This window comes from Triturus cristatus, chromosome 6 (assembly GCF_964204655.1).
Source record: "Triturus cristatus chromosome 6, aTriCri1.1, whole genome shotgun sequence".
Taxonomy (NCBI): Eukaryota; Metazoa; Chordata; class Amphibia; order Caudata; family Salamandridae; genus Triturus; species Triturus cristatus.
Window position 1 is genome coordinate 1262341554 of NC_140589.1, and position 25559 is coordinate 1262367112.

Below are 25559 nucleotides of genomic sequence, written 5' to 3' on the forward strand. Positions count from 1 at the left end.
CTGCCGGTTTTATTGTAATGGTAGGGTCTTCATTAAGGGTCTTTATGGCCTCTCTCTCAGCTTTTGGAAAGTTGTCGTAGTGTGACCTTGTGGGAATGTTAGTCATTTCTTTCAAAACTGCTTGTTCAAAGGTTAACACCTCAGGAGGAACCATCCCATCATGTGGTGTAAATGTTGACGGTGGACGCAGGCCTGAATCCATGGATTCCTGGGGGGTCTTGTCTTGAAACAAACATACCTATAGACAGACATAGATATTTTACATTATGGGTACTAAGTACCTTTGTCTATACCATCTTCACAAATCATTATCTAGTATTTCAGAACTCCCAAAAATTGGTGAAGTTCAAATCAATGATTGGTTAAAAGTCCACAATTGCTGCAGAAAAAAACATTTGCATGGCATACTTCTAGCAGGACAAATCTTGCACACAAAAATGTTTTGCAAGGCAATTCTCCTGCAAATATGTTTTTGGTGGACTTTTCACCTGCCACTTAAGTTGAAAATTTTTCAGATACTTTGTAAGTCCACAAATATATGAATGTTGCACATCTCTATCAGTGGAATTGAAGTTTTGCACAGTCCTAAATCAAATAAGCCTTGAGGAAAATTTGTTATCCAACCTAAGATTTACGGCCGTAGCACAAGCTCCCATTGAGAAATGGGAGTATGTGACAGTACCGTGTGTGGTCTCATTGTAATTCAGTGATCAATACCGCCGACCGGAGGTCAGTTGGACCCTTATCCGTGATGGTGTTGGGCAGACAAAAGTCCACACGACATCTTAATAAGGCCCTTTGGGACAAATGCATCAAAGTTTCATTTTTGTGAAATCGCTATTTGGTAATCGCAAAATGCAATGCAACAAAACAGAGAGGAAATAGTGATTCTCTAATTGCAATACCTTAAGAATCGGAAACCCAATTAGGGAATCGCTATTTGCAATTGCGACTCCATTCTTTCCTATATAGATGAGAATGGTCTTGCATTGACTAAATTGTGATTACCTAATTGGTAATCGCAAATTAGATAATGCAAAGGCAAGGGTGCCCGGGGGGCTTAAGGTGCCCCTAACAAATAAAAATGCTAATGTAAAGCACACACATGCCCTAGGGGCAGGTGTGTGCCACATGGCACTTTTAAAAAATGCAGTTTTGTGCATTTTCCAAAGTATGCACATGGTTAACATCAACTTGAAGTTGATGTTAATTAGCATTTCCTAAATGCACAGTTCACATTTAGGAAAGGCTTCTTGCATGTGCATTAGGGAATCGCAAACTGCGATTTCCTATTTGCATTTGCAATTTAGGGAATCTCAAAAAATTGTGATGACCTAAATTGCAAATAAAAAAAAACTCTCATGCATTAGGAAAGGCCGTTTTGCGATCGCAATTGGATGTTTTTTGCAATCACAAAATAGCTTGATGCATGTGCCCCTTTGTGTGCAAACTTAAAGCTTTTAATAATTTCAGCCATCATCCACAAGAACACATTAAAGAGAGGAGGAGCTAGAGTGGAAACTGAGGAATTCCACTATTCAGAGTTTGGCTGTGCGAAAAGAATAGGACATGTTCACTTTTTGTGATCAATGGTTAAGGAAGGGCTTAGGCATGATGCCGCCAGGTCTGAGATTTCAACACAGTCACTTTTCATGTTCAGGAAAATGCTGTGGTGAACTGTGTGAAGAACAGGCACTAATAAAAATAGTGAAGTCTACCAGACAGCACAGCTCTATGATTGTGAAAAGATAACTTGTGGGCATTCTGAAAACATACCTGGGAATGCATTCTGCCGATTGCCTACAATCAGCTCTTTGGGTTGTAACTCACACTTTCTGTATTACTATTTGCTGGCTTTATTTGTTTTACGCTGTCCAGCATATCTTAGTCAGTCCAGTGGAGCGAACCTTGTTCATCATGGCTCCTTGTATTCTTCCACAAGTCCTCGATTTCTGTAAATAAGCCTTTAAACTTTGTTCTTATCTTGTCACATTTGCTGTGCCTTCAAAGGCAGAGGTAACATGTCAGGCTCTGTCTTCCAAGGAAGCTTGGTGTTTACTTTCTTTCTCTGACTTCAAAGTGAGAGGATGTATGTGACAATCTTGTCTTGGTACTGGGAAAGAAAAGGTATTTTTTCTTGCACACAACAAAATGCAAACGTCTGCAAATAAACTGTGCAAATAGTTCCGAATATATCAGAATTACGAAAGCACAAATTAATAACTTTTTTTGTAATTCGAAAGTGTGGTGGAAACAAATATTTTAATATGATCAAAACAAATCAGTACACTAGGTGATGTCATTTCCACACATTATTGCTTGTGCTCTGTATAGTTTTATCTGTAAAATTGTATGTGCAAATGCAATTCTTTGCAATTGAAAATATTTTGTCTATAATGGCAGTGCGCTATTACACCATGCATACTCCACACTATTCCACTCCGCTCTACATCACTCCTCTCTACAATACTTCACTCCACTCTATGCCCATCCACTCCAAGCCACTCAACTTCACTCTGCAACTCTCCACTCTATGACACTCCACTCTATGACACATCACTCTACAACCCCCATGCCAGTCCACTCTACAACATGCCACTCTATGACATTCCATGCTGATTGACTCCACTCTGTGTCAATCTACTCCAGTCTATGACACTTTACTCCACTCTATGCTACACCACTCCACTCTATGGCACTTTACTTCACTATGTGCTACATCACTCCACTCTACTCCACTCCACTATACGCCACTCCACTCTACTCCACTCTGACACTTTTTTCCACTCTATGCCCCTTCACAATATGCCCCTCCACTCTATGACACTCTACTTTACTCCACTCTATTCCACCCTATGCTGCTCCACTCAATGACACTCGATGCCACGCCACTCTATTACACTCTACTCCACTCTGCAACACCCTTCTACACTATACTATGCTTTATGCCACTATATACTACTCCTGTCCACGCCACTTCACTCTAGACCACACCACACTACTCCACTCTATGGCACTGCACTCCACTCTACAACTCTACTCAACTCTACCGCACTCTGCGACACTCTACACCAATCTACTGAACCTCACTCTAAGACACTCTAATCTACGACACTCTACAATACTTTATTCCACTCTATGCTCCTCCACTGTACGCCCCACCACTGTACTCCACGACATTCCACTCCATGACATTCCACTCTACAACACTCTACTCCACTATTCGTCACTCCATCCTCCACCATTCCACTCTACTCCACTCCACTCTATGGAACTCTCCTCTATGCCTCTGACTTTTTGCCATCCTCAACAGCAGCCATGCTGGTGTACTATTGGCTTTGTCATAGCTTGTTTCTCCTTATCCTTCATATCAAGCAGCAGTCCTTCTTATTTTAAATTGTGTTATTTCCATCTTTTCCTGTTCCGTACGTTCCTTCTTGAGACCAACTGAAAACTCTTTGACTGCTTTATGATTACTTTCATTCTTCCTCTTGCATATCTTCTTTGTAGGTTGGATGCTTTCACTCCAAATTGATAAAATAATTTTACATTTTGCTTTAGTTCATTTACTGATATTATATCTATACTCAAAAAGCATGGCCACTCTTATTTTTAATTGACAACAGCTACATAGAAGGCGGTGATATCAATATGACCATGCAAAATAACAAGTTAATTTCCTTCATTCGGTTTCCTTACACTGTTTTTCACTTTGCGTCTAAGGGGCCTATTAAGATGGTGGGAGGACTTTTGTCCGCCCACCACCCTAGCGGTGCTGGGACCAGCCACCAGTGGTGTGGCGGTCCCGCACCAGCAATTAGGATGCCACCGGCACGGTGGCGGTGGCATCCCGCATACATTGCACTGTGGCGGGCGGTGCAGGAATAAGCACCCGCCACAATGCAATATATTCATGTCGCGCATTTGCATGCACAACTTGGCAGGCACTGTGCGGTTTCTGCCACCTTGTGCATGCAAATACCATAGGTACCCCCCCATGTGCACCCCCCAACACCCTGTGGTCCCGCAACAGGCCCCCAACTGAGAGGACTGCATGCCTTTCTGCTGCTTCCCGCTGCCATAGTAATATGGATGGCCGTGTCTAGCAGACACCGCCACCATATGAAACCCTTTTCCGCCTGGTCAAAAGCGGCGGACGTTCTTCCCATCCACTGCGGTACCCCCCGCCATCATAATTTGGCGGGAGGAAATGGGAGGCAGGCGGTGGATTATGTCGGGCTGATCGCCACCGCCATGCGGGCGGCGGCGATCCGCCCGACATACTAATAGACCCCTAAGACTATTGTTTCCAGCATATAATATTCAGACTCAGATGGCTTTATGAAGTTGTGCTGTAAGAAGAAGACATAAGTTGAAAAATGTATGCAGATTTTGAGTTCAGCTTCACTCACGTTTTCAAACTACCAAAAATATTATTTTCTTTTGAATGAGGCCTGCAGCAACATGAAGATCAAATACGCTAGAGCTCATTCCTGTGCCCACATATGCCAAGGCTAAATGTAAGAAATACATGTTAGTGACCTGACAGTTGATGTAAATGGAACTCTATAACATTGTAGGTGCTTATTGTGAAACTATGGACTGTATCTGGTCTTCCTAGATTTACGCTGTGCATTCCTTATATAAGAATAGTCGGCTCATCTACAAGTCATCCTCGGCTTCTCCAGGTTTGCTTCAATTTGAATCTTATTGGAATAATGCCAATGCTACGCAACTGTGGTTTTGAAATGCTTTTCAAAGGGTCCTGAATCAGATCCATTTTTTCAGATGTTGTTGCTCTGAAACAATCACAGACTAAAACTTAAAGGGCAAAAGTTGTTCTCTCATTAATATCAAAGAAGTGAATGTTCTTTAAGTACACATTTGCACAGATTTCATTCTCTATGCTTTATCTATGCTATGGATCAGCCGACCTTGCTCTGTCCACCATCCCATGCATCTACAAGACCAGAACGGGAGGAAAGTCCTTCTCCTACTTCGCAGCCTATGCCTGAAAAAACCTCCCCCATCACCTATGGCAAGTCCGCACACTGCCCCAGTTCAGAAAGGACCTCAAGATCTGGCTCTTCGGATGACCCCAGCACCCAATGTTATATTATGTTATGTTATATGGCTTATAGAGCGTACAGCTGCCCCAGCAAAGGGGCTTCCCGGCGCTAATAACTGTCAGAGGGAGAAGACCACCAAAGAACAAACAGCCTAAAGTGAAGGGAAAAGATGGGTTTTGGTTGCCTTGCGGAATGCCAGATAATTGTTTAGGCTATGGATGGACAGTGGAAGAGAGTTCCAGAGCTTGGCCGCCAGTGTACAAAAGACACGTCCCCCCGCCCGCACTCTCCTCACCCTAGGAACCACTGCCAAGTATTGGCCCATTGAGCGGAGGTTGCAGGGAGGAGTATAAGGCAAGAGCAGAGTGGCCAAGATGGCCGGGGAAGAGGACTTCAAGATCTTAAAAGCGATGCACATAGATTTGAATTCACCCGTCTGACCACCGGCAACCAATGTTGTCGGCGGATGGCAACAGAGCTGGAACAAGTCCTCGGGAGGCCAAGAAGGGTTGTGGCCACCGCATTCTGGACTCTCTGTAATCTATGTATCTCTGACTTATTAGCCCCCAAGTATAGCGAGTTGGCATAATCCAATCTCGACAGGATGGCAGCCTGGATGATGACCTGCCGAGTAGACGGGTCAAAATATCCTAGCAATGGTTTGAGCCCACGCAGAATACCCATACAGGTCCCTGCCACTTTCTTGGTGTGGGCCTGGAAGCTGAGAGAGGAGTCAACCCAGACTCCCAGATTCTTTACTATCTGTTTGGGGATGGGGACAAGGCCCGCGGTAGTAGGCCACCACTGTTCAATCCACAACTCGTCATCCCGCCCAACCAACAAGATTTCAGTCTTGCTAGCTTTGAGCTGCAAACAATTAGCAGACATCCACTCAGAGATGGCCATAAAATTGCTATGAAAAATGCTGGCATTCTGAGCTGAATTGCCATAGAGTGCCACAACCAACTGAGTATCGTCGGCGTACGATATCAGTGTCAGGCCTCTGCGCCTAGCCACCACTGCTAAAGGTTGAACATACAAATTAAACAGCGTAGGGCTCAACGCGGAGCCCTGTGGCACCCCTTGTTGAATGGTATGAGTCTGAGAGGAAAAAGGGGGAGCCGACACCTGAAAGGTCCTCTCAGAGAGGAAGGAAGCAAACCAGTCACGGCCTGACCCCAAGATCCCCGCCTCCTCCAGCCGTTGCAGCAGAATCTGGTGGGAGACTGTATTGAACGTGGCACTGAGATCTAATAGAATCACTGCTGACGTATGTCCCTCATCCAGTGCAGCCCTCAGATGTTCAGTCACTACCAGGAGGGCTGATTCTGTGCTGTGGCCAGGGCGAAAGCTATTCTGGGAGATGTCCAGGATGTTGCTGTCTTCCAAGTAGCCTGTCAGACTAGAGTTGACATGGGACTCAGTAATCTTAGATATCCATGGCAGGAGAGATATGGGACGAAAGTTCTCCAATTTAGTTGTATCCAGAGAAGGCTTTTTTAACAGGGGGGTCACCCTGTCTTGTTTCCATGTCCTCGAAACAACTGCTCTGGACAGGGACAGATTGATCACCTGACACAGAGGGGTCAGAAGCAAGGATAAGGAGTTCATAAAATGCTCTGGTTTAAGGGGGTCAGCTGGAGAACCTGATTTCACCTTGCTGCATAACACACGCAGCTCGTCCTGTGAGATGGAGGGAAAGGACGCAAGAGTGTAGGTGGTGCAGGGGCTAAGTGCTGAACTCAGGACTGGGAAAACTGGCGAGAAAGAATTGTAGATATTCTCCACCTTTTCCACAAAAAAGGAGGCAAGAGCCTCACATTGCTCATCTGATGTAATGCGAGGTGCAGGGGGTAACCCTCCCTGTTTGAGATCTTTAAGTTTACCAAAGATACATTTAGCAGGATTTGTACTGCATTGTAGGCTGCCTGCTCTGACTGGATAGCCCTGTGGTAGACTTTGGTGGCTGCCGGATAATGCCCCTTGGCAATAGAGTCATAATCACGTCTCCACACCCGTTGCAACCTTTTGCAGATTTTACGCAAGCTGGCTAACTTGTCACTGTAACATGGACTGGACTTTGTGTTATGACACTTAGACCACCTGGCTGGAATAAGCACATCCAGTGGTCGACGGATCCAGTTCGACGGTGCTTTGTCAGCCAAGTCCAGATCATCCGGTATATTAAGGACATTTGTGGACAGAAGGGCGTAAAATTGTTCGATCTTGTGCCAAGGGCGCCTGTAGGAGGAGTGCTGAGTCTCCTTTTGAGAGGGCTCTACCCCAGTGAGAAACATAGATATCATGTAGTGGTCTGACCAGCACATTGAGGCTGGGGTATTAACTATGAAGGAGCGGAGATTAGAGAAAACTGGATCCAGCAAATGGCAGGCACAGTGAGTGGGACCTTGGACCAGTTGAAACAGCTGACATGCCTCAAAGTCAGCCAGAAAACGACTTCTCTCTGGATCCAAAGGACTAGCCAGATGCAAGTTCAGGTCCCCGAGAACAGTGAAATTGTCAGATCTCATTACCAACGAACTGACCGATTCTATGAGTGTAGTTCTAAACTCTTTAGAGGGACCTGGGGGCCGATAGATCAGTAGTCCAGACAGGGTAAAGCCTGCGCTAAAGGAAATCCCGAAGCATGCGCACTCACAGCCAACCATAGCTATTTTGGTGAAGGTACAGGTATAACAAGATTTAAAATTTACTGCAATACCACCCCCCCTGGAGTCTCTGTTAAGAGTCATGATATTGAAGCCATGGGGGAGTGCCAGACCGGGCTCAGCCACCATGTCGGCAAACAGCCAGGTTTCCGTTAAAAAAAGAGCATCAGGAACTTCATCATGCAACAGCTCATAGACGTTGGGAAAGTGTTTCACTAGGGAGCGGCAATTCAAGCTACAAATCTTAATATTGTGCCTCACCCAGGGGGATTCCATACTATGCAGGGTAACGGCCCCAGAATCAAATCTGCAGTGGAGCCGCCCCCCAGCGCCTTGAGACCCTCAGGGGTGCATAGTTGTGCTTTACCATCCCTGATTGATTGATGCCTCTAATATTGGAGTTATTTATTTGACCACTTCCTGTTTTCTTGGGTATCGTTGCACGGACAAGAATGTAAAGCTATTTGACAAATGGTACTGTAGATTACTAAAGAGAAAAGGTGATGAGCGATCAATGTTGTAGTGATGAGAATAATGCTAAATATGATGCCACCAATTACTGCAGCTGTTGTCGGATCAAGTTGTGAGCAAATTTAGAAATAAGTATATCATTCCAAACAGAATTATTATAAATGGTTTCCCAATGCAACTCAAACTTAATCTATACACATTTAGAAGGAAAAACACATCATTCTAAAAAAGAGATGTCTGGTGTTGATCCTTCAGTCTCTGATTTGCACAGATTTTTGGAATAACCACTATTGGATTGGATGTGTTGTATGTACATCTATCTCATGTAGAGTGCCTAAAAATTAGGGCCGGGTGGTGAACTCCACTCCGTTAGTAGAGTTTGCGGAGTTTTGTGCACTCTGCATAGCTCGTGGAGTGCAGAAAACTCCTCTTCGCGTAGTGCAGCGGAGTTTGTTCCCTGCTCGTGATTGCAAACGGTAAATTAGCGAGTGCGAGCTGCCGCTCGGGTAGAATTTCTGCCCGCAGGAAGATCAGCACGAACAGCAGTTCCCACCGAACTCCACCACTTACGGAACTCCATGGAGGTTTTTTATAACTTTGCGGAGTTCCGCGTAGCAAAAATCCGTGAACTACGCCCAGGCCTGCTAAAAATCTGGAATTGATCCTGTCTTTGTGGACTAGATTTAAACACCCCAGCTTTAGTATCTGCTATTGGACACATTTAAAATGTATACTTTAGTGTTATGTGGGTAGAGTATCTCGCTGTCACAGGTATCAACTAGCGGGGTGCCAGGTGATAACTCTCATCTGAACTACTAAGCCTTGGGTAAACTTTTCAAAATAACACCAGAATGATTCAAGATGAATGCATAGTTCCCTTCATTTACTGTTTACACATTTGAATAGACGTTAACTACTTTCAGGCAATTTACAACACACTGGTGCACCCTGTGTGACTGATAGCAGTAGGGAGTAGCTCTACGACTATGTACACAGGTAGCTAAAGCAGTTCTTAATTTTAAAGATGAATCGTGCACTAGAAAATTATATTTCATGACATTATCTTCATTAGTCTCCAGCTTTTAGTTAAAAACAATTAACCCCATACTAAGGCACAAACAAAAGGTACTTGTGAACTAATAGATTAAATTATTACATGATAGAAATTGAAATCCAAGAATATTGAGACTTTGCCCCCTCAAACGATACGCGAAAACCAAACATCTCTCAAATGTGTTCAGCAATCACGGACAACTTTAGCCCAGTTTGGAACTTGTTGGTTTGATGTGGCAGAAGTGCCTTAATAGGAATAAAGGCACTCAACATAACCAATTATCGAGTGTTCAGTTATTTAGTCCTACTTCAAAGACACCAGAAAAAGTGAACCTAGCAAGAAAGTAATGAACCCCTGTTCAAGGGGTGTAAGCCTAAAGATACTGTAGGAGAGTAGGAGCTGCTTTACATGTTTACCCCCACGTTTTGCTGGTGTTTCACTGTTTTTCGACTTTAGTCTGGCTGGGACCCTGCTATTCCGGGCCCCAGCCTAGCTGCTTCCTCTCTAAATTGATTGCATGTACATTAGCTACACCACAGATTGGATCCTGAGGTACCCTTGTGAGTCCCTAGTATATGGTACAGTATGTACCCAGGGCATAGGTACCCCAGTGGCCTACCAGGGACTGAAGCATGTATTATGCCACCCCTGGAAAGCCACCCAAAATGACACCACAGGTCTGCTACTGCAGCCTGGGTAAGGTGGTGCATGCACCCCTTACTGTGATATAGGGTACCTATATCACTATATATATATATACACACATATAAACCTATAAGTCACTCATATGGCAGGCCTTATCAATCCTGAAGGCAGAGTGCTTGGTTCTTATGTTAGAGGGTGCCCCTGCATGAGCAGAGCCCCTCTGCAGCGATCGGAGACCCTTCTCTGATGCTGTTTGTAGTGCAGCCTGACCATATACTCTTAAGTGCATTATAACCTCGCGGTAAATGCTAACTTTGGGATGGCTGCACGGAAACATGTCATGTTTGGTGTCAAACACTTAGGAATCCTACCCCCCCCCTCCCACCAGTTCTGGTGGCGTGGGCAGAATTCCACCCTTCTAGAGGGAGAGACATGTACCCACTGGTATACCCGGTTGAAACTTAATAGAGCCCTGGCATCATAAAATGGATGCTGCAGCCACAAACACGGGTCTGGCCTCCTGCTGCAGACCAAAACTTCGGCAGGGGAGGCCTGGACAATAGGTTTCCTGTCACAGGGAGGTGTAACCACCTCCCAGACAGGTTTATGTGTATTGGGGCTGGGTGGGAGCACTCTCTGAGTACTTTGAAGTCCTGCACTGGGGGCACATTTGGTGTCCCTGTGCATAGTCAAGCTCAACCCGGTTCAGGGGCTTTCAGCCCCTGCTCTGGCGTGAAACTGGACAAAGGAAATGGGTGTAGCCACCCCTCTTTCCAAACCCTCCCATAGGTGGGTCCCCAGAGCTAGTCCAACCCCTTCCTAAGGTATAAGTAAGGAACCTCTGTAACCAGAACTTTAGATATCCCTGGATGAAACTCTGAAGCTGAATCCTGGAACTTCGACGCTCCACTCAAGACTAGAGGACTGAAGAAATCTCCCTTGGGGTCAAGGAGTGACTCCCCTGCTTGGCAGGCACCAATGAAGCAATTTGCCAGTCTGCATTTCTGAAGCTCCCGCTGGACTCCGAAGTATTTGCAGCCGAGGAAGAGGACTTCCAGACATCTCAGAGGCTGACCCGAGTCCCCAGCAAAGCTGAGACCCGCAACCCTCATGAGTAGCGTGGAACCAGAACTCCTGGTCACCGTGCACTTTTGCAAGTGCATTGACTCCTCGACGTCTCCTGAAGTCGTGCTTGGGCTAACTTGTAGCCCCCTCCTCAAGCACAGAATCCACTGAAGATTGTCAGCCTAGTCACCCCGAGTGACCCGTGGGCCGCTATTTTGTGTTTCGACTTGAGGTCCCTTTGCGATCCCTGGTCTGTCGACTGGTGGGTCCCTGAGGGGGTACCTTTGAATTTCCTTGGGCTTCCATGGTTGCTCCATATGCACCCTGACTCCCTGCCAAGTGGTGAGTCCCACAGACCTTGTTGGTCTGCACCGAAGCACCTTTCTCTTTTCTGCATGGTTTGCTGTCGCCAAGGCTTGGTGAGTCCAATCTGGACCCCAGCACTGCAGCACTCGACATCCTTTGTGGGACAGCTTGAATCCAGCTCCTGGTCATCCTCGACGCCTCCTGGTCCGCGTGGCTGAAGAGTCAAGCTTCACCTTCTTCACCTGAAATCATCCAACATCGGTGGGCATCTGCCTATCGTCTTCCTGGTCACTGGCTAGTGACCCAGACTCTGTCCCCTCTGCTTTCAGATTCTTCTCATCTTCGATTCAGGCTTGGATCTCTTCGGACACTTCGCATCTTCCCGGCAGCAGCACTTCTTCACCAGCTCCCACTGAAATCGACTACGCGACCCGACACCATTTGACACTTATGCACCCGGCTTCCCTAGGTGAGGTAACACAAGTACTCCAGTGCTTCCGTGGGTGTTGATCCTAGAACTTCCTAAGTCCAAGAGGGTTTGGTCCTGACTCATTCCTAAGTGTCCCTAATCTTTAAAAATCTAACCGTGACTTCCCCATAGAAGCTAACGGGAGCTCGCGGCTGTGTTCTCACACTGCACACGGCCCCCGTGGGTCCCCTGTGTTACTACCTTTAGTGGTCCTTGGGGTCCCAGTGATTCTTCAGGCTCTAGGCCTTGTGTCTAGTTAAGTTGTGGTTCTTATACCACTATTTTAGTATATGTTTTGGCTCGCCCCTAGGGCCAGACATGTATTTGTGCTTATTACTGTCCTATTTGAAGTGTAACTTATGTGTTTTGACCTCTAGCCTCATAAAGAGTCTAGGGGGGTGTGTTTAGAAATAAATACATATATTTTATATACATACCTGGTGTGGTTATCTTTCATTTAAGCACTCAAGAGATTATAGACTGGTAAAACAAGCTGTTTTACATTCCTTCAAGACTTAGCCTGAAGGCTGCTCTCCATACCTACCACTAGGATAGCTTTCAATAAAGGTTGTCTTCAACCTATAACCAATAAGGGGTTGTTTGGACTGATACAGGGTGCACACTATAACTAGTGGACAGCATATATCAGGCCAACTTCTCACAGATACAATTCACAATCTTTTTTAAGGAGGCTGATATTTTTGGGAGAAGCATGTGAAGATTTTCCTATTTTGCTGGGAGGCAGTACTTCCTAAAATGCAAGTGTGTGGGAGCAGTTAAGTGGTGGTTCCTCAAGCGAGTGCTGCGGGGCGGTGGGGCGGGGCGGGGGAGGGGCAGGGTGGGGGGGTAGTAAACTCCGTCATACAGCCGAACGGAGTTAAGTAAGTAAATAAATACATAAAACGAATTACATTGCGTGCGCTGCATTGCATCGCTACAATGTAGCGCGCGCAATGTAACCTTTTTAGAACTAATTTGGTTTCATTTGATCATATCCAGCATTCTGCAAACCATTATCTACCCAAGGTGAATAAAATTCCAGCCAGATAAGAAGTTGTGCTGTTTATTATGGTCTTGTTTGTGATGCTGGTGGTCTTGAAGATTAGGTGGGTGTGGAGCAAGAGCCAATGTAGTCCCTTCAAAGTTGTGGTTGATTATCGTCTGACATTTGATGACTCTTGGTGTACTATGACTTTCAGGGGTACCAATCTGATGTCAAGGAGTTAAAACAAGGACTTAAAAGTCCCTCTTAAGTTATTTCATGAAAAATATATATTTTTTTACATTCATCGCGTTTCAAAGTCAAAACGAAAGTAGCTTTAAATTGATTTAAAGTTACCTCATTGAAAGTGGTGCACCAATGTTCAGCTCTTTTTTCAGCTTCAACCAGCAAAAACAAGAAATTATTGCCAGTTTAGCCCTCATTACGAAAGGTCCGACTGGAAACGCAATTATTATCGTACTTTTCAGAAGCCGATACCACAGGAATTGGCATTATAAAACTGCGAGGATTATTGCCTGTTCCAAGTTGTGCCCATTAAAATGTAGAAAACTGGTGGATTTTGTTGCTTTGCGCACTATGGGGCATATTAACAACGGCCAGCGATAATCATCGCTGGCCGTGCTTAGCGATAATAATATGATCGCAGGCTATTATTAACAACGCGTTTCTCCAGGGCGATAAAGATTCCAGAGATAGTGAGGTTATCGCCCTTTTGCAGGGAACATCGTTGGTTTTCCAGCGATGTTCCCTGCAAAACGGCGATAACCTTGCTAGTACGACCCACAGGGTCATATCTGCATAATCCACCCCCTATGTTAAGGATGGCTAAGTCAGGATTTTAGCAGACGTTCGATTTTGGCGAAAACGGCTGTTTTCGCCAAAATCTAACGTCTGCTAAAATCATGTGGGCTGCCTTGTAAATATTGCGATGCAAACATTAGCGATATTTGCAAGGTAGTCCATCCGGGGTACGCCCAGTAACGCCCACTTTACATCTCATTGGAGATGCAAAGGGAGGCGTTGGGAAAAAGGGTGCTAACATGCGATTATGCATGTTAGCACCCTCTTGTAAATAGGGTGCTGGTTTTATCTAGCAAAAGGGCGATAACCTTGTTATCTCTGGAATTTTTATCGGCCTGGAGAAATGCGTTGTTAATAACGCGCTACCAGGGCGATAAATTCCAGAGATAGCCTGCGATCATATTATTATCACTAAGCACGGCCGCCGATAATTATCGCTGGCCGTTGTTAATATGCCCCGTAGTTTGGAATGGGAACAGAACATAAAGAGACACTTGTAATGAGGGCCTACCTGTGGAAAAACGGTACCAGGGAATAGACAAAGGAAACGAGGGAAACTTAGTGGACTATGGACAGACCAATAAATGGGATATGCACAATACTTCACAAATGTATTAAGAACGCTGGACACACCTTGTGAAAGCGACGTTATCGCAGCGAAGCTGAATTACAAAATGAAGGCGGATTAGAAAACAGCAATAAAATGAATCTGCTATATTTTATTTTACGTATCAAAAAAGAAGGAAATGGTATAGATAAAAATTAAACGATATGGGTGATTTACATTTAATTTAGGCGTGAAGTATGTTGACAGTGAGTGCATAGCGATGAAAACACATACTTATATGCTTAGGAAGTTATGTGGGCATACTAGCATCTCTGGATTTAATTAGCGTTAAACCGAAATTAGGATTTTTTTGTTTTGATTAAGAAACAGTAAACTAAAAAAAGTAGTTGAAAACATGACAGAAAGAATCTGTGAAAATCAATTAGGAAATACTTGCCAGCCATAAAGGAGTACTTGCCTCCCCTTTGTGGCCTGGCTGCACCAGCCAGTGCCCTCTCTGCCTGCTTCTGGCATTAACGTGCAAGTTGAACTCCCGTCTGCCGGCTCGGATGAACCCTTTCATCTAGTTCGCGGGTTCTGTGACGCAGCACTTTCTCACCCTCTTATCGCACCTCACAACCCATTTCCAAACCTCCTTTGGCACCACGCTCCTCGTAGCAACACCTGTGCCCATCGTGCCCTGCTCGGCTTTTCCCCTCGGGGAAATGATCTGCCGCTGGCTCTTTTAAATCGGACCTTCGTACGTAATGGAAATGCATCTAGCGGCTAAACTATGGCACTTGGATTTTTTATTTTCTTGTACCTCAAATTCAAAATTTGTTTAACTTCATACTTATAGTCTTTTGCATGTGTGGAAACAGAGTTTGCTGTTTAGAACAGATCGACCAAAAAGTTCTGATTTGGACCTAGACGTTTCCACGTCTTGGTTTATTGTAACACGTTCGATGTATATAATTCAGTCTCAACCGAGAGCACAAGTCACACGCCTCTATGTACGGCCCATCTCGATGAGTGTTTCTGCTATAATAAAAGCGTTTTTTATAAACACTAAAGATCAACGGGGATGTCTTTAGTCTTTATAAATACCACAATTGAAATATTAAAAGAATATTATAGGCTGTGGGCCATGTCGGGTCCCTGCTGAGATGAAACAGAGTTACTGAAATACAAAATTGATGCATTATACTTGCCCTATTTGCGGGTGTAGATGTGTAACAACACAGAGTTAAGGGAAACAGTCTATTTTGCACAATTTTTGTGGCCTGCATAAAAAGAAAAAACAAATGAGTTTTGCTGACGAGCAATCTTACAGCAATACTTTTTTTCTGAGCAAAATGGTGCACATTGCTTGTGGTTTATGTTAAAGCTCCTAAAATTCCTACACGGTGGAAGAGGTGAGCACGGAAGGGGGAGGAGCACTACCTTTGATGTAAGTGTGACTACAAGGGGTCTCTCCTGGGCCACCGCCATTTTGAGCTTTACTCAGGTGTAAACTCGTATTATCCCAAGGAATCTCTAGTGGAAATTCCTCAGAGTAAGATTCAGGATACAAATACCCATAACCTCGATTGGAGGAATGGGTACCACTAAAGGTACTGGGACCGGGAGTGTCCTGATAAAGGCCACTGTGACCATAAGATTGGGCACATGGTAAAGGCCGAAACATGTTGACCACCGGGCAGTAAGGAGGGGTGTAAGGGGCACATTATAACTCCCTAGCACCACCATCCTTTCACGTTTTTAACCCTGACTGGGGGATCCAGGAATAAAATTGATTTAGGCATACCTCCGAGTTAGTTTTAATACACACCACTCTGCACCTTCACCTCCACTGTTCCCCGTCACAATTTGGAGAGATTGATTTCTTATTTTCTTTATGTTGTGCTTGTCTTCCCCTACCCTATTGCACCACCCTAGGCTTTGGTTGCGCCAGGGTGTTTTGTAAGTAGCCCTATGATGAAGCATGTCACACTTCGGTGTGAGTGAGGGCAGTATTAAAAGACAGAGCACGTTTCCACACTGTATCACAACACCACGTGCATTCGCTCTCTACTCCCCTTAGTGTGTAAAAGCTCATAAAATACCTACAAGAGAAAATTAACCTACATGCAAACTCAGACAATTATGCGCTCAAACTCAGACTAACATGCACTGAAACTCAGGCTAACATGCACTCAAACTCAGACTAACATGCACTCAAACTCAGACTAAAATACACTCAGACTAACATGCACTCGTACTCAGACTAACATACACTCAAACTCAGACTACCATGCACTCATACTCAGACTAGCAGGCACTCAGACTCAGACTAACATACCCTCAAACTCAGACTAACATACACTCAAACTCAGACTAACATGTAATCAAACTCAGACTAACATGCACTCAAACTCAGACTAGCATGCACTCAGACTAACATACCCTCAAACTCAGACTAACATGCACTCAAAGTCAGACTAACATACACTCAAACTCAGACTAACATGTACTCAAAATCAGACTAACATGTAATCAAACTCAGACTAACATACACCCAAACTCAGACTAACATACACTTAAACTCAGAGTAACAGGCACTCATACTCAGAGTAACATGCAGTCAAACTCAGACTAAAATGTGCTCATACTCAGCCTAGCATGCACTCAAACTCATACTAACATATACCCAAACTCAGACTAACATGCACTCAAACTCAGACTTACATACACTCAAACTCAGAGTAATAGCCACTCAAACACAGACTAGCATGCACTCAAACTCAGACTAACATACAGGGAAGCTCAGACTAACATACCAACTCAGACTACCATGCACTCAAACTCAGACTAACATACACTAAAACTCAGACTAACATGTACTCAAACTCAGGCTAACATGCACTCAAACTCAGACTAACATACCCTCAAACTCAGACTAACATACCCTCAAACTCAGACTAACATGTGCTCAAACTCAGACTAACATGTAATCAATCTCAGACTAACATACGCCCAAACTCAGAAAAACATGCAGTCAAACTCAGACTACCATGCACTCATACTCAGCCTAGCATGCACTGAAATTCAGACTAACATATACTCAAACTCAGAATAACATGCACTCAAATTCAGACTAACATGCACTCAAACTCAGACTACATACACTCAAACTCAGAGTAATGCCCACTCAAACACAAAGTAACATGCACTCATACTCAGAGTAACATGCAGTCAAACTCAGACTAAAATGTGCTCATACTCAGCCTAGCATGCACTCAAACTCATACTAGCATATACCCAAACTCAGACTAACATGCACTCAAACTCAGACTTACATACACTCAAACTCAGAGTAATAGCCGCTCAAACACAGACTAGCATGCACTCAAACTCAGACTAACATACAGGGAAGCTCAGACTAACATACCAACTCAGACTACCATGCACTCAAACTCAGACTAACATACACTAAAACTCAGACTAACATGTACTCAAACTCAGGCTAACATACCCTCAAACTCAGACTAACATGTGCTCAAACTCAGACTAACATGTAATCAAACTCAGACTAACATACGCCCAAACTCAGAAAAACATGCAGTCAAACTCAGACTACCATGCACTCATACTCAGCCTAGCATGCACTCAAACTCAGACTAACATATACTCAAACTCAGAATAACATGCACTCAAATTCAGACTAACATGCACTCAAACTCAGACTAACATACACTCAAACTCAGAGTAATGCCCACTCAAACACAAAGTAACATGCACTCATACTCAGAGTAACATGCAGTCAAACTCAGACTAAAATGTGCTCATACTCAGCCTAGCATGCACTCAAACTCATACTAACATATTCCCAAACTCAGACTAACATGCACTCAAACTCAGACTTACATACACTCAAACTCAGAGTAATAGCCACTCAATCACAGACTAGCATGCACTCAAACTCAGACTAACATGCAGTGAAGCTCAGACTAACATACACTAAAACTCAGGCTACCATCCACTCAAACTCAGACTAACATACACTAAAACTCAGACTAACATACTCAGACTATCATGCACGCAAACTCAGACTAACATACACTCAAACTCAGTCTAACATTCACTCATACTCAGACTAGCATGCACCCAAACTCAGCCACATCAGAACAGCAGAGAACATATTGTTTGGTATATGGTCCATATAATCAGCAAGAATGGTGTCATTTGTTTTCAACAACTCTTACAAAAGAGGGGCAAATTCATGCAAAAGGGGTTCTCTCCCTAAGGGCCACATGCATGCGAGACTCGTATAAGTCGTTATTCTCTTACTAAAACTCACTTGGTCATTATTCTCATTGATTCCTGAACAATTTATGACATGACTAGAATATATGCGGGAGGCACAACTAGAGCCAAATCGAATTTTGGTGGGGGGACTAAGAATTTTTTTTGGGGGTGGGGCTAATTCTTCCAACAATAGGCAGAGTGGAGATGCAGGGGCTCTAAGAAGGGGTGAAAAAACAACAAAGCCTCATTAACAGGCAAATGGTCTTTTAAAGACCTGAAAAGTACTCAGGTGCCGCTGTATGTGTGCCCGGAAAGCAGTCTCATCCCGGGCTGCAACACACGACGGGGGGGGGGGGGGCTGAAGCCCTTTGAACCCAATGGGCGTTGCGCGCCTGAATATATGTCATCCTGTCCTGGTGTCTATGCCTGGCTCCCTTTGGTGTTACTATGCATGTGCTTACGTTTTGAAGTACACACCGTTGCCCTTTTTTGACATGCTCGAAGGCATCTGTGTCAAGTTTCACAGGTTCATAGCTTACTCCTGAATTCTATGAGTACTACTGACTTAGTCCTGGAATTTGCAAGGTGAGGCACAGTATTACAAAAGTAAGTCACAGCAAAATCATAGTGAGTGGGGATTCCATTTCCAGTTGTCTCTGAGCACCACCTTAGTCCCAGGACACACACTAGCAACATCAAAAAGCCAATAACATCCACAATGTTTGGAGTTTATACAGCTTGAGATAATACCAATGCCATAACCAAGTCTCCTGGTTCCAAGCCTTCTTTGGCATACGTCAGCAGAGCCCGACTTGGGAATTAAAAGCAGCCCGGGCAAAAATGGTCAAATCAGCAAAGCTCCCCTGGTCTCCTCACACCATATCTCTCTTTTCATCCATATATTCTCTCTATTTATCTCTCCTCTGTCTTCTTCCTCTCTAATATCTTTTTCTCTACCTTCCCCATCTCTCTCTCCCAGTCTTTCTCTTTCAAATCCTGCCCTTGCCAGTAACCTTGGCGAGTGGGCTAAGTGACAGCAGCACTAGAGGCACTCTGAACTTTCACAGCCAGCGTTCATGAGCTCCACCTGGGAAATGCCCCCTAGAATTAATGGTTGTCTGGTCCTGTATGCCAGACCCATCTGAATGTTAACACTTTAAAAATAATTTTGTTTCTATATTAACCTTGGAGTTGAAATTGGAAGGTACTGTTTTATGGAGGATTGAAACATATACTCACACAAAAAGCAATGCGATGAAATAGCCAAGAGTGTCACATGTACATTATCAGAATGAGCTACATTGATACTGTTATATTGATAAAAAGATAATAAGAGTGTATCTGGTCAATTACTTAGAATGACTGTTCAAGAATTATTGAAGCTTTCTATTCTTAACATCCAGGGGTCTTTAGCAAATAGGACCATAGTTCACTCCAAAAAAACAGTCAAAATGTTGGTTCTGAACTGACCGACTCTTCAGCGGACCCCATGTCAATCAATAATCTCTATCATCAGTCGAGATATTCCCACTATTAAGGGTGAAGCCTATGGGAATGGTGTTGGCAAGCAGTATCATCTCTGACCCACAGATAAATTCCTTCCCATGATGCCCATCTCTAACTAGAATATTAGCATCAGCACATATGAAACCAAACACAGCCTTCTAGCAAACCTTAATGATCTACCACCCTATGTTAAACAGTGGCAGATGATTTTACGTCAGTTCAACCCCCTTGGTCTCACAAACTAGTCACTGTCTTTTACCAAACACAGAAACCCAAGAAAGTCACTTGGGAATTAAGGTGCCAGTTTCTAGTTCAGAACTTTAATTTGCAGCTGGTCCTTCGCAAACGGACACTCTTATTTCACAACAATTTCGAGAACTTCATCACAATTACACAGATTTTAACAGATTTAAAAATGGTGTGCAATTAAGGACATGTTCATTTCCACTGCATGATATAACAAATTACAAAATGCCCCTCTAGTAACCCACTGCAGCCATCAGCCCTTTCTCGGAAGAGAGTGGCATCAAACGGGAAAAGTGGAACACTCGTGGTTCCTACACAATCCAAACAGAACAATTGATGGACAGAATGCAGAACAATGTCATACATTCACCCCAGTACAGAGATCTGGGCCTAAACCCATTGTTTTTTTGCTCACCATCCCATTCCAGTTTGAACCCAGTCATATGCAAATCAGTCTGGACCCTGCGCCCAATGGGAACAGTCCAGCCCGAACTGCCAGGCCAGGTCCTCCCTGGACTAGAAACAAGCATCCTAGGACCGGTTTCAGGCTTTCAGCCCTCATCAGCCAGGATAGCTTGACTCCAGTGGCATGGAGAGCACGGGACCCACGTCTGGGCATACCCGTCCCACTCGGGGTGACAAATGCAAAAAGACCAATTGATGGACAGAATGCAGAACAATGTCATTCATTCACCCAGTACAGAGATTTGGGCCTAAATCCATCGTTTTTTTGCTCACCATGCCATTCCAGTTTGGACCCAGCCATCTGCATATCAGTTTTGACCCTGCGCCCAATGGGAACAGTCCAGCCCGAACTGCCAGACCAGGTCCTCACTGGACTGGAAACAAGCATCCTAGGACCGGTTTTGGGCTTTCAGCCCTCATCAGCCAGGATAGCCCCACTCCAGTGGCAGGCTCACGGTGCCACTGGCATTCAAGCTATCCTGGCTGATGTGGGGTGAAACCCCGAAACCGATCCTAGGATACTTGTTTCCGGTCCAGGGAGGACCTGGCTTGGCAGTTCGGGCTGGACTGTTCCCATGAGGCACAAGGTCAAGACTGATTTGCATATTGCCAGGCCTAAAATGGGGTGGCATGGTGAGCAAAAGAATGATGGATTTAACCCAGATCTCTTGACTGGGGTGAATGTTTTAATTTGTTCTGCATTCCGTCTATCAATTTTGTGTCTTTTGCTTTCTCACCCTAAGTGCACCGGTTATGCCCAGACGTGGGTACCGGGCTCACCTTGCCACTGGATTCAGGCTATCCTGGCTGAAGAGGGGTGAAACCCCGAAACCGGTCCTAGGATGCTTGTTTCCGGTCCAGGAAGGACCTGGCTTGGCATTTCAGGCTGGACTGTTCCCATGAGGCACAGGGTCAAGACTGATTTGCATATTGCCAGGCCTAAACTGGGGTGGCATGGTGAGCAAAAGAATGATGGATTTAACCCAGATCTCTTGACTGGCCTAAACTGGGGTGGCATGGTGAGCAAAAGAATGATGGATTTAACCCAGATCTCTTGACTGGGGTGAATGTTTTAATTTGTTCTGCATTCCATCCATCAATTTTGTGTCTTTTGCTTTCTCACCCTAAGTGCGCCGGGTATGCCCAGACGTGGGTACCGGGCTCACCTTGCCACTGGATTCAGGCTATCCTGGCTGATGAGGGGTGAAACCCCGAAACCGGTCCTAGGATGCTTGTTTCCGGTCCAGGAAGGACCTGGCTTGGCATTTCAGGCTGGACTGTTCCCATGAGGCACAGGGTCCAGACTGATTTGCATATGGCCAGGTCTAAACTGGGGTGGCATAGTGAGCAAAATAATGATAGATTTAACCCAGATTTCTTGACTGGGGGTGAATGTTTTGATTTGTTCTGCATTCCGTCCATCAATTGTGCGTCTTTTGGTTCCTACACAATGGGCATATGTGCATTTAAAAAAAAACAGCACTTTCAGCTATATCCACTAGTATGTAAAAAAGTTAAAATTTTATTCAAAAAGTTCCTTTTGTGCTGATCCACCTCTTTGGACAAATACCATTGGGCCACTGCCATCCATGCATTACAATGGAACCCAAACATCTTTGGCGTTCTAGAGCTGGCCATTTCATACAGGAAGTACCATTTTTTCCTTATTCCCCATATCAAGTTTACTACCTCCAAGGACCCAATGTCAATCCCCAGGTTTAGAGCAGCTTAATTAACTTTGAGGTAAATAGATTGATTTTATTATTCTGCAGCTCCAAACCTTCTCTTACAGTTCTGCTTAGCAAACTTAGCAACCATGAAAATTAGAAATCATTTGGCTGCATCCCTTTTACATAAAACCCATTGTACACTGTTCTAATCACAGAGCCCGTTATGAGAAACTATTTTATATTGTCACAAATATTTTCCATACCCTTCTCTTAATATTTCAAAATCTGCATATGGGACAATGGTACAATCTCAAACCCATAAAGTAAGGTTGGCAGAATTCTTTACTCATACATCATTTGCAGGGTGAAATACTTCCTGAAAGCAAAAAAAAATCCATTGCCAGTAACTAGGCCATTATACAGTTTTATAATGTGTGCTTTTCAAGAGAGGGTTTTAGAGGACGCCACACTTAATTTAAACTGATATCAATGATTTGTTCTCATAACCCCAAATAAAATGAACCTCTTTCTACTTTAATTTTAATATAATGACCTTCTTTTACAGATGTAATTTGAGAAAATGTGGAAGGCAGTGGAAATGCTTGTAACACTTGCAGGTCATTCTGTAATGGATTCAGTACCTTTAGACTATTGGAATAGCGTAACATCGTGTTATGCTGAATTTAATATTATTGGACCAGTCTCCTATACAGGAGACATAGCACGGGAGCATCCAGGGATCTTTGCTTGAGTCATTACTGGTCCAGATTTTCCTTATGAGTCCGCCTCTCATTCATTGTCGAATATGAACTCACATCTTCGAGCACTGTTTTATTACAACGTACACACCCACCTCTCCTGCTTGAACCAAAGCGTTGTCCGATCTACTTGATCAGTGTACGGACAATATCAATGAAGGATATGTATAACATGGTCTTCTTCATTATATGTTGATTGTACATTAATCCTTACAAACATAAACAATTACCATAAAGTTGATGGTTGTGCTTGAAATCCAGATTGCTCCACTCAAAGAATTTAATTCACATTTATTTAATCCTGAAGGCAGTTCAAAATTTGTCTTCTGAAAATATTGTTAGCCAGATCTAAAACGATAGTAACTGATTGATGGAAGACTACTCCACGTTCTATATATAAGCAGGTAGCATGATGCTTCCTTCTAAGGATCAGGGGGCTATGTGTAATCTAAATATGCAAAGAATACAGGAAAGAAGATATCAGCTCTGTAGTTTAGCTTACTCAGTTACAACTGGGTGCCTCTCACAGTCTTAGGCATTTGACTGCTCTGTAATGGTATGCATAATAATTTGACTACTGGAAGGGATTGACATGTGCTGACCCTCTATATCCCTCCTGTCTTCCTTCTCATCCCCCACCGCATCCAAGTGTACCTTCGGTATAATATATATATATATATTTGACTTGCAAAACGCCCAGGGATTACTTTTGGAGGTGTTTAATTCTTTATTTTTTTATTTTACGGAGATTTACATAGCGCAAACTTGACCAGAATCGGGTATCAGAGCAGGCACGATCTTGACCCGAATCGGGTATCAGAGCGCTTTACATAGCACCAGTTGCGTTACATGAGGACACTTTTTCATTTTTTGTTAGGCACAGGGAGGTTAAGTGATTGCCCGGAATCACCGGATGTTCGGCGTCGTTGCCGAGACTCGAACCCAGTTCCCCAGATTCAAAGATGACCGCCCTAGCCGTTAGGCCAACTCCTCCTTACTATGATATAGACTAATAAGAACTATTCAAAATTAAATATTCCATTTATCACATTCACACCTATAAGATGCAATACTAAGATTATGTTCTTAGACCATGGTTCTTAGACCATCATTTAAAAATATTAACTGAATTTTCCAACAAAATGGTACAGTGGAATTGCAGGTATTCAGAGTTCTGGCTGAAGGTTTCTGCAGAACTTCTACAGAGATTAGAAAGCAAGCAGTCTTTTGGTGGTGGAAAGTGTTTAAGCAAAACTGTCCCTAATAGCTTGTAAATCGATGTGCACGTAAAATAAAAACAGTCAAGCGACAAATGGAGGGCAGTTTACTAATTCGGCCATGAAATAGGGCAGAAGAGGTTTACTCACACGTGACTATGCAATTCATTAATTTGGTAACATTTCTACAAACCTCCACTTTGAGGACTTCTTTTGTGAGCCTGAAGTGGATTCACATTGGATATTTCACAATACATTTAGTAGGATCAATTACAAAAATATGTCTGGCTCACTTTTTTCAAACAGGCTATGTGCTATTCCCAGCAGGTACAGGGCTGGTTTTAAAGGGAACTGGGCAGGGTGTTCAGACTTGATTTGTGCCCAGTGTCTGCAGTGAACATCCACAGCCAAAGACAAGAAGTCTTGGAACAGATCATTGCTGAAAGCTAAGCTATGTGTAAAATACTCACTCAATATGAGTACAAGTTGTGGTCAGTGGGCACTTGAAGCACATGAAGAAATATATCACCACACAAACATCTATATTAAAGAGATGTAATGGTTAACTACTGACATCACAATCTATTCTATTCTATTCTATTTACCAGTTTTTGCAAAGCGCATAGCTACCAGACACCAGGCTTCCCAGCGCTGTCAGTTCTAGATAAAGTGAGGGTGATAACGAAGGTTAGGGGAAAATATACGTTTTTAGTTTCTTTCTGAAACTCATGAAATTGTCATTCATTATCAGGCCGATAGGTAAGGAGTTTCAGAGTTTAGATACAGGATATGCGACGGAGAGACCTCCACTTCTAGTTCTCTTAACTCTGAGGACAACCAAAAGACCAAGACTGTTGGACATGAGGGCTCTAATGGTTCGATGGGAGGTGATCAGCTGATGGAGGATAGGTGGGTACTCTGTGTCTTGCCGATGTGTCATACATAGTGCCTTGAATTTGTTCTATAACTTATGGGCAGTCAGTGGAGAGTTTTGAGTGCCACACGTGCTGACTGAGTTTTTGGGATACTTAACAGTATTCGAATAATTTGAAGTTTTTTGATGACGGGAGATGGGCTGCCAAGGTGCAGTGAGTTGCACATAGTTAAGGTGGGAAAGAATCACTCCTTGAATCACGATCCTTCTTGACTACAACGGGAGCCATTTCAAAGTCTTTCTTAAGGCTCTTAGGAGGCTGAAACAGCTGCCTGCTACCTTCATTACTTGGGAGGCTAAGGATAGATGCTTATCCAGGGTAATCCCCAGGCTCTTCACTTCTAGTCTGGGGGATGGACATTCTCCTAGGGAGCGAG

General features: G+C 43.9%; 1 protein-coding gene across 2 annotated transcripts in view; it reads right to left on the bottom strand.

Annotated features, from left to right (window-relative positions):
* Window positions 1-25559, bottom strand: part of GREM2 (gremlin 2, DAN family BMP antagonist) — a 472663-nt gene that overhangs the window by 74798 nt on the left and 372306 nt on the right. The gene's annotated exons all lie outside the window — the stretch shown is intronic.